Source organism: Centrocercus urophasianus, unplaced genomic scaffold (genome assembly GCF_019232065.1).
Source record: "Centrocercus urophasianus isolate 14NV4802_14NV808 unplaced genomic scaffold, USGS_Curo_1.0 seq_73, whole genome shotgun sequence".
In the NCBI taxonomy this organism is placed as follows: domain Eukaryota; kingdom Metazoa; phylum Chordata; class Aves; order Galliformes; family Phasianidae; genus Centrocercus; species Centrocercus urophasianus.
The window spans coordinates 1086014-1096608 of record NW_024885344.1 but is presented as its reverse complement, the minus strand read 5'-3'; the positions used below and the strand labels follow the sequence as shown (position 1 = coordinate 1096608).

The window sequence follows — 10595 nt, the reverse complement described above, 5'->3', positions numbered from 1 at the left end:
GAGCGGAGAGCCCCGAGGGACAGCAGGAGGAAGAAGGGGAGCGGGGGGGAGCGACCCCCTCTCGGCACCCCACAAAGAGCCTTTTGTCCCCGCTGCCCCCCGGCCCGGCGCATCGCGCCCTGCCCTCCCCTCCCCCGCCCCTCCTTCCTTCCCTTCCTCCCTCCCTCCGCGCACACAAAGAGCCGGAGGGGCCGCCTTTCCCCCGGGGTTTGCGCCCCAAGATGGAGGCGGGCGCCCCCCATACCCACCCTGGCGGGAAGGGGGCCGTGTGGGGCTGCTGCTCCGCCGGCTGTCAGGAGGCCAGGCGGCCGCGGCGGGGAGGATGACGGAGGATTGGGGAGGGCTGGCGGCGGCCGTGCCCGGCGCGTCCCTCCTTCGCTCGGCTCAGCGCGGCGCGGCGCTGCCTGCCGCCTCCCGCCCGCTCGCCGTCCCCTCCAGCCGGCGTGTGCTCGGCACAGCCCGGCGCTCACCCAGTTTCCATTGAGCCCCGGAGCCAAACCCACTGATGTCACCCAGCGCAGCCCCGACCCTCCTCCTCCTCCTCCCGCCCGCCCGCCCGCCGTTAAAGGCACAACCGCTCCTCCATCAGCCGTTCTTTTGGTCCGGGCCTGGCCCCGCGGACGTTTCCTCTGGGGCGGCCGGGCTCCCCTCGGTGCTCTCGCCTGTCGGTGCTCGGCTGTGGGGAGTGAAAGCCCCACGGCCATCCCATTTTCTCACGCAATTGTGTTCTCTGGCTCTGGAAATTCAGATATAGTCGAGTTTTGTGCATGGCGATGCGTGCAGCCCTACAGTTTGCTTCACTGGGGAGCCCAACACCACCAAGAATGGTGGGCTCTGTTGGGATGGAGTCATATCCTGGGGTGTGAGGGCAGCAGGCAACCCCAAACACAGGCAGTGTGGCCCACACTGAACCTCCATGATGGCTTTTTGCATGGAAGTGCCATCAGGATAACCCGGAATACATCGTCCATTCCTCTTCTCGCTGTCCCCAGGGGAGACGCAGCCTTCGGGGGTGAAATCATGAAGTGTGTGCACGGACACTTCAGCCGCCTTTATTTTAATCATTTAGGGCTTAAAATAATACGTCTTTAATTAGAAACATTGCCTTAATTGAATTGTAATCAAGTTTTTAGTTCTGTTAGCCCAGCTAAGCGGGTGATCTAATAACACCCACCTCCTTCTCTCCAAGCATTGCCTGGTTACACCTCTTCTTATGGAGTGATGCGTATTGGGGAGCCTGGGCCAGGGACTGGGGGGTATTGGTGGATGGCAGCTGGGCATGAGCCAGCTCTGTGCCCTCGCAGCCCAGAAAGCCAACCATACCCTGGGCTGCATCCAAAGTAGCGTGGCCAGCAGGGAGAGGGAGGTGATCCTGCCCCTGGAGACACACAAGGTCAGGTTGGAGGGGCTCTGAGCACCCTGATCAAGCTGGAGGTATTCCTTTGCATAGCAGGAGAGTTGGACTAGCTGGCCTTTAGGGATCCCTTCCATCTCCCAACGATTTTATGATTCTATGAAGAGAGCGCTGCTGCTGAAGCTGTGTGAGCAGAGGATGGTTTGCACGGGGTAGTTCTTGGAGACCCTTTGGGATCTGTTCTCGCAAGATCATTGGGCAGCCCCTGATACTCACACTACAGCCATGGGCTGAGTCTCACGGAAGCCCTGCCCTGCTCTGCTGGGTGCTTGGAGTGGTTGGAAAGGTGTATGATTTTCCATGACCAGGGAGCTGGAGCACTTAGCAAAACCATGGGTAAACTGACGCCCTCCCCAGGGAAAGCTGAGCCCCAGTGACCTGGCAGACCTCAATGTGCTGCCAGATCATGTTTGGCAGCTCTGCCTGGCCCGCAGTGAGCAGATTCGTGTTTCATCTGCTATCCAGGGAAGGATGTGCTGCTTCAAAGACTGCAGCCACATCTTCACAAAGACTTGCCCATGCTAGGAACCTGCAGCTTGATGCATCCACCAGAGCAGACCTCCAGCAGCCCCCAGGGTCCCTACAGTGACTTCCCACCAGGCCAGGGCCTCTGCTCATCTCACCCAACTTCCCCTGGGCTGCACCTCAGCTGCTCTCCTGCCTCTGGCGTAACAGAGGCGCAGGGTTAGCAGTGTGTCATGAGAACCACAAGATTTACTTTATCATGCTCAAAATGCTATGGAAGGGCAGCGCTAACGCTGCAAAATCCTCAGACCCAAAATGGGCTAAAAGAGGAAGGATATGGATTATGGTCCAGACTGTATAAGACCACATGCATTTGTTGTTCTGGGATTCCTGCCCAGGTTGGCTAGTGATCATTTAAGGGTCAGCTGTCTGTTCTCTCCTTGTAATTCAAAGCATTAATTCACAGTTTATTATCTTCAGAATATTCATCCCTTCCTTTAAAAGCAATGCTTAATGTTCCTGAGGTCTTTTCACAGGGCACGCTCTTTGATTTCTCATGGATTTGCCTTCCTGGAATACTCACACAGAGAGTGTGCAGCATTTTAGGGAAGACCGAGTGTCCTGGAGGTAAGGTCAGAAGCAGCCTGCAATGTGGAGATGCTGATCTGAGTGGTGAGCTTTGCCAGAGTGCTCTGCTTTTTAAAGCCTTTTTTACAGTCAAATCTAAGTCCCCATTCATGTGCAGCAGGGAGCAATAAATACTGCTGCAAATGAGACATCAGGATCCCAGGATAGTGTGAGACTAGAAACAAAGCAAAATGCCAAAATAAATAAAACATAGCTAATAGCTACCTCTGGAAAGGTTGCTGTGGGTGACTTTCTCAACATCAGGTAGGAAACCTAAAGCAGGGGCAATGATCCAGGCCAGCACACAACTGTCTCAGCAATGAGTCACTCCTTTTCCTTGACACTTTTGCAAAAAATAAAAAGTAAATGATGCTGAGTCCCTGCAAGGAGATTCCTGCATGACACAGCCCAGACTCACTGTCATGGTTTTATGGCACTCACCCATGACACCATGACACTCACCCAGAGCACCATCTAACCTGTGTGCTGCAGGTGTCCTATGGAAAATAGATCTGTGGCCGTGTAATTAAAGGCTCTGTCATAACTCATATGTGTGAGGACATTGAAGGACAGCTGTGCAGACAGCCTTGGCGCTGCCATTCCTCAGTGATGGGAGAGCTGTATTTTGATGTAAGAGGGAGAATGGTGGCCTGCTGTCCCAGCAAGGGCTGGTAAGAGGTGAGACACAATGCTGGATGCCATTTGGGCTCATGTCGCAGGACCAGCTGTTGCTTGAATGCTGCAGAAACCTGTGGTCCTGGCCACACGAGTTGACACCTCTGTCTTCCCTATTCCTGGTGAACGCTCAGAGCTTTCCCTATTTCAGCCTCCATTAGCCCTGTCTGCCACCAGAACACCCACAAGCAGTCTGGCTCCTCTCATTCTGCTCTGCTGACCCAAGTCACCCCACAGCTCTCAGGCAATCCCCCCCTTGCCCAGTCAGTCCCATTCTCTCCAACTCCCTGCCTCATTTGCTTTTCCCTGGATTATCTATCCCTTTCCTGTTCCTTTTCCCTTTGGGTTTCGTCCCCTCCCTATTCAAATCAGGCCTTTCTTCCCACAGACTTCCCAGAAGCCAAAAGAGGGGCAGTGAGGAACACAGGGCCAAAGGAGATAATCATAGAATGGCTTGGGTTGGATGGGACCTCAAAGATCAACTTGGCCTTGAACACCTCAAGGGATGGGTCATCCACAACATCTCTGGACCCAACCAGAGAAGACCAGCAGAGATCCCAGCCTGGTGCTGACCCAGGGCAGCAGTTAGTACCTCAGAAAGCCCCGCTGGGGAAGCCCTGCTCCTCCAGGGGAAAGCCCGCACACTGTCATACCACCTAGAGGGTCGAGCAGGTTCACAGAGGCTGAGAAGCTGTGACAAACCCTCCTCTGGCCTGTAGCAAAGCTGTATAATTTGTCCACGCCAACGGGGGAGAGAACAGTGTCTCACTGAGCTGGCAAAACAAAGCCTCCGTGACACAAAAACTGTCCTTCTGCCCAAGGCCAAGCCCTTGCTTGAAGCCCAAGAAGACCCAGAGCTTTCGTCCCCTGGGCCAGACTGCAGGTGTGCTTCCTCTAGCCCAGCAGACGTAGGGGTGGGCCAGTATTTCCAGAACAAACTAAATAAACATGCCTGATTCAAGCGGAGGCAATCACTCACTACCAAAAATTTCTGCTCTGTTGGTGATGCTTTGACAAAGTTATAAGCTAGTGAAAACAGGGTCTTAAAAGGGGAAGTGTCGGCAACCTTAATAATAGGAGCAGCTCCCGGCCACACCTATAATTAAGGGCCTTTATTGTTTTTTCCCATATACCTCACCTTTTTATATCCTTGTGGCATTCCCAACTTCTGTCAGCCACCCACACAGGCCTGTTTTGTTTAAAAAAACAAAAAAAAAAGCCACAACCAAATGGAAAAACACAAACAAACATTGGAGTGTACCCCTGGGGCTGCGTGAGGGCAGAGGGCTACAGCGTAGAGACGGGACTCTGAGCTCAATCTGCAGCATCTTGTCTGAAGATGTGTAGCCCCATCCTCCAACCTTCGTGTTTTTCAGAGAAAAGGGGCTGAATGGATCCTTGTCTCTGCAGTTCTGACCCCGTGGCAGAACCATCGGCTTGGGCAGTCCCATCCCACTGTCCTGGAGGCAGGCTGCTGCCTCTCTTTCTGCACAGTATCAGGGTGGCTTTGGGCACAGCCTCTGGTGGGAAGACGTGCAGCTCACGGAGAAGGGAATTAGCCCTGATCTGGAGCTCTGAGGCACAAGCCCTCAATCTCTCTTAGGAATGAAAGGTCAAAGACCTGAGGAGTCATGTTCATCCCTGTCGGAAGATTTTCAGGTCAGACCACGTGAAATTGGACAGGAGGCAGCCAGGCTGTGAAATGATTTGTGTTTGGGAAGCTGGTTGGAGGAGAGACTGAGTACAGCATGGAGGTCAGAGGAGGTCTGCAGAGACAGGAGGAAGGCAAATAGTGCATCCTTCTTCAAAAAAATACAAGAAGTTGATCCTGGGAACTGCAGGCTGGTCAGACTCATTTGGTCCAAACCAGTTGCTCTTGGAATACATCTCCAGGCACACAAAGAGGGTGTCAGTGTAGATTTTAGTGAAGGTAAATCACACCTGGCCAACATGATCATCTGTGATAAAATGACCAGCTCTGTGGGTGAGGGGAAAGCAGTGGAAGTCATTTACTTTGGACTCAGCCAGGCTTTCAGTGCCATCTTCCGTCATATTCCTTTGTCCAAGGAAGGCTGATTTACTCTTTTAGATGGACAGAAAGCTGTGTCCATCTAAAACCCAGAAAACTGGCTGACTGTCAGGAGGCAGTGGTTAAGGGGGGTCTGGAGGACCTGATGTTTCACATGGGTGTCACTGATCGGGAGGAGGTGATAGAGCGCTTTCCCACCAAGCTGGTGTGGGGGGGGAGCCAAGTGATCTGTTCAAGGGCACATCCTATCAGACAAAACAAGTCTTATGGGGAGCAGCTGAGGGAACTGAGATTGCTCTGCCTGGAGAATAGCTCGGGGGAGACCTCATCACTCTCTACAGTGACCGGAAAGGAGGTTGTGGTGAGGTGGGGGTCAGCCTCTTCTCCCGGGTAATGAGAGATAGGACAAGAGGGAATGGCCTCAAGTTGTGCCAGGGGAGGTTTGGATTAGATATTTAGGAACAATTTCTTCTCAGAAGGAGTGGTGCTGCAGCAGCACAGGCTGCCCAGGGAGGTGGTGCAGTCAGCATCCCTGGAGGTGTTCAGGAGCTGTGTGGATGTGGCACTGAGGGACGTGGTCAGTGGGCATGGTGGGGATGGGCTGATAGCTGTACTAGGTGATCTTAGAGGTCTTTTCCAACCTTAATGACTCTTTGATTCTATAAGGTGAAAGAAGAGAGATCCAGTATGGATAATAGGAAAATATTTCTGTCCCTGAGGAGTCAAACATGGGAAAAAGTTGCCCAGGTGAGTGCCTGTGTGGCTGTATTGAATGGAAAGCACACGGGGCAGCATCCTGGTGAGCCCACAGAGCATCGTGGAGAGCGTTGGAAATGTAAGCCTGCTGCACACGGCGAAGATCCCCCCCGTGCTGGCGGGAGTGCGGCATTGACGCCAGCCTGTGATTCACGGCAGCGCAAACTGGTGGCGAGTGAGGATCCGACGGTGTGTGAGTGAGTCCCATGCGCTCTGGGGGGGCGGTGCGGGCGGTTATGAAACCAGCTTGCCCAGTCAGAGTAATTCATGTGCTGCTGTGGGAGGGATGGGAGAGATAAACAACGAGCCGGGAGATGGGAGGGCAGGGAGGATGGCTTAAAATGCAGCTTCCCGGCATGCCCTGCTGGATTTGTTCAGCATCTCAGCCCGGCTCCTCTGTGATTCTTATGCAAGGGGTTTCTCTGGAAGGGACAGCCTGTCCTTTCTAGCCGAGCGCCAGGCACAGGGCACCGACTAACAAAAGGCCATCTCACCACATATCCCATGCGGCCAGCTGGGCCGAGGATAAGCACTTTATTGCTTGCTTTCAGTCCAGTGTGATTTAAGCGTGATGAGCAGGATGAGCACCCCAAATACCGACAGCCCCAGCGCCAGCATGGAGTTCAACTTGCACTGCGCCATTGCTCTTGGGGGGCTGATGCACCTGGGTGTGCTCTGAACATGCTGGTTTCTGTCTGTGAAGCTCCAGGTGGGGTGTTTTGGTGGAGATCTGGAGACTCAGGTGTGTCTGTTGGGAACGGGCACTGTGCTTGACCCTCCAGGGCTTCTGCAGGTGGCAATTGAATGAAATGGAAGCTATACACGTTCCCAGGGAGCTATGACGTCCTGACCATGTCTTCACTGCAGCTGCAGACTCTTCTAGGAACTATTTCTGATTTATGGCTCCCAGTCTTCCCAACTGCACAGAAGTGGCAGGTCAAACCCACAGAGACACGGAGAGCCTGCTGCTGGATGGGCAGCTTGTCACTTGCCAGTAGCAATTTCAAGCTCCTTGCCCTCTCAGTTGCAACTGCTTTGGCGACTGCACCGTATCCTCCAGCTGACAACTTCAGTGACCGCAGTGCTGGGACATCCAAACAACTCTACCCATGTGCTGTCACTGGGATTCCCAGATATTACCAGCTCCCAAGTCTCAAGACATGCTATTTCAAATCAGGGGCCAGCACCAAAATAATCCTGCTAATTTCAGAGGCCAAAAAAACTTTGAAAGCTCAAATATCCAATGTCTCACAGACTATTTCAGGATGGTGTTTGTGTCCATCCCACATTTCTTCAAAGGCACCAGGGCAATGAAATCACATCATTCCACTTAGCAATATGTATTTCCTCTTCCCACACTGCCTACTTTTGGGCAGCTCCAGGACTGTGTGCCTGGAGCCACAGCTGCTCAGAAAGCAGAGGGATTGCTCCCTGTGGATGCTTCCTCCTGAAGGGGATGTGTTCAAAGGCAAAGTAAGAGTGAATGGCCCATTGACTGCTCTGCTCTCATTGCTTTTTCCCAGAAAATGAGATAAACACAGGAGCACAGACTCCGTGTGGTTTGCAAGCCAGGCTGTCATTACCTTATATCCCAAGGGGATATGGAAAGGTAGGTTGCCAAAAGAACTCTCAGGGCACTGCAAACCCTCTGCCTGCAAGCTGTGCTTCGTACTGGCCAGGACACATCCCAGTGGGGCATTTCTCCACTTCCACACAAGTTCACGACTGCCTGGAGCAGGAAAAAGGCAGCTGCTACAGCAGCACAACTCTACTACAGCGTAGATTGTGTGTGCCACACTGAGGGGCTGCATAGTGGAAAAGTGGAGAAAAATCTCATACGTTGAGCATCTGCACCAGCCGTGTTGCAGAGGTGACAACTGAAGGGACAATAACCAAATGGTCTGTCTCTAAACTCAAGTATTTCCTGTGCAACTTCCCAGATTGCCACAGTTTTGCACAGAGAAGAAATCAAAGTGTCAGTGCATATCTGAACTGCTTTCAAAGCCAGTAGCCACTCTGTGAAAGCTGCTGAGGTTTTACAGAGCTGATAGTTGATGGCATAGAACAAAAATCCCTGACCCCTCCGTCAGCCATCCTGAACTTTACTGTGGGCTGAAGATCCATGGGCACATCAGTACCTCCAGAGCTGGCATTGTCTGCAGGACAGAAAGGGAAATATTCCCATCCTGACCTCCAGCTGAGACTTGCAGCCATCCCTGCGCCCCATCCCTGCACCCCACTCCCAGCCCTGCTGAGCCCGCAGCTGCTCGGGTTGCTCGGAGGCAGTGCTGCGAGGCTCGCTGCCATCCCTAGGTGGTGCTCTGAGGACAGGCAAGGACCGGGCTCCCCGGCGTGCTTGTGCCGTAGTTTCCCGGCCGTGGGTCCCGCAGCGCACCGTTGGGCCGGGATTGCGGCAGCCCCCAGCCGGGTCCCCAGGGCTGGACACAGCTCCTCCAGCAGCTCGTTCCCACCTCAGCCCCTCTGGTTTTCAGCCGCCAGCCCACGCAGCCTCGCACTGAGAGACCCCCACGTCTCCTGCCCACCCTGCTGCTTCTCCCCCAGCCTGCCCAGTGCCCCCCAAGCAATGTGCTCAGCTCCCCCAGCCCCACACGCTGCCTTTTTCCACCTCTCCCCCTCTTGCACAGCCCACATCATTTGTCCCAGCATCAGCAGAAGGCTGGGGCTGCAGGGCTTTTCCAATAGCGGCGCTCCATTAGGGCCCAGCTCTGCAATTCACCCCAGGCAATGGCAAAATTCCCATTGACTTAGCAGGGGCAGGAGCAAGCCCTTAATGGCCTGGGAAGAAGTAGAAGCTGAGCAGAGGTCACACGCCTGCGTGCAGCCGACTCTTCTTCATTCTGGGACAACACCAAAGCCGAGCTGGTTGCAAAAAAGCACTTTTGTTTGGAAGCACAAATGTTATCAACATGAATTCCCGATCACAGAAATCCAAACCCATTTTCTCCCTTATTATCATGTTCCTTGAACATATTTTTAGCCGCAGCGTGTATCAAAATGTTTTGCTGAGCAAATTTTGGGTGAGCTGAAAGGTGCCAATGATGGTTTCTTTTCAAAAGGGTTGGCTGAAAGTGTCACCAAAAATAAAACATGAAACAAGTCTCTCAAGTGTCATCAAAAACAACGACAATGTTCAGTTGGAAGCTGGCAGGAGTGAAAGCAGTATAGTTAGCTGTCATGGGGTGCCGGATCTGAGCCAGTGCCTGGATCCTATTCATAGGGCAAAAAGTCCGTTCTCTCTCTGTTAGATTTCTGATGTTGGAATAGTTTTCAACAGAAGCCAAATCTCAACAAGTGCTGCATAGTCGTTCTGTCCATCAGGTCCTGCAGAAGGGAGGTGTCTTCTCTGGACCAGATGCATCACCTACAGGGAAGGTGATGCTTCACATATCATACACAGCTGCACCCTGGTCAAAATCCCATCAGTATTTCTGGCTTGCAGAGCTGATTTGCAGACCCACCTAGCAATGTCCAGTCTTCCTCGTGGCAGCTTTCCACAGTGGATTCATCAAGGTTGGCAAGGACCTCTAAGATCACCTGGTCCAACCTCCAGCCCGTCCCCACCATGCCCACTGATCATGTCCTCAGTGCCACATCCACACGGCTCTGGAACACCTCCAGGGATGGTGACTGCACCACCTGCCTGGGCATCCTGTGCCACTGCAGCACCGCTTCTTCTGAGAAGAAATTGTTCCTAATATCCAACCTTCTCTCTTGGTGATTTTTCTTGGGTCACGTAAAGGAGTCCCCAACATCCAATTGTACATACACTTGTTGAGATGAGTGCTGCTGGTGCACAAAGTTTGTGTGCACATCACTGAGTGTTTATGGTTTATTGAGTGGCGTAGGATGGCTTATGCCTGCATATATGACATATGTATGTAGGTACATTCAGTGGATATTCAGGCATGAGTACTTTGTGACTGGAGCATGCAGGTGCAGAAGCACATGCACTGAAGGATACACATATCTTTGTGCATTGGCAAAGTGGGAGAAATCTCCCCTAGATGTCCTCATGGAGTGCATCTCCTCACAGACCAGACTCTTAGGAACTAGAGTCGTGGTACATAATCCCAACTCACCTCTAAAGGGTGCTGCACCTTGGTGAGGGGTCTCCAGTGTCCAGCCATGCTCCCTTCTTCGGGGCCACCAGCTCAGTCTGTGTTCTGGTTGCCCATGTCCTCACATCCTCACATGCAGAGTCCGTTCCTCTCGGTCCATTAGTTTGTTTCCACTGCCATGACCAGCGACAGGCACCCAGCTCTGAAAGCTATATTGAAAGCCAGGTCAATACTGGCCTCTGTTTATTCCCTCTGGGGGAAAATAAATAAATAATAGTATGAGGAAGGAGGAGGAGGGAGGGACATTTTTAATCAGCAGTGGGGAGAGAAGGTGGGACACAAACACATGTAGAAAAACATGGCTGCATATCAAGTCATAGGTGAAAAAAGCCAAGAGGTGGCCAGGAGGTATTCCTCTTGAGGTGGCCATGTCTGTGTCCATACCAATCTTGTTACACTATCCCTGTTCCCTCCCAAATACTCTCCCACATTAGCACATTATTCATTTTTCTTCTTCTTCCCCTCCCCTCCCCTCCCCTCCCCTCCCCTC

At 52.8% G+C, this 10595-nt stretch overlaps 1 protein-coding gene across 1 annotated transcript in view; it reads right to left on the bottom strand.

The window, feature by feature from the left end:
• The window catches only part of CSNK1E (casein kinase 1 epsilon), a 21212-nt gene extending 20858 nt beyond the window's left edge, over positions 1–354 (bottom strand). The window contains exon 1 of the mRNA XM_042838067.1: positions 249–354. The gene's annotated coding sequence lies outside the window, so the exon portion shown is untranslated. The remainder of the gene's footprint in view (positions 1–248) is intronic.
• Positions 355–10595: the final 10241 nt, after the last annotated feature.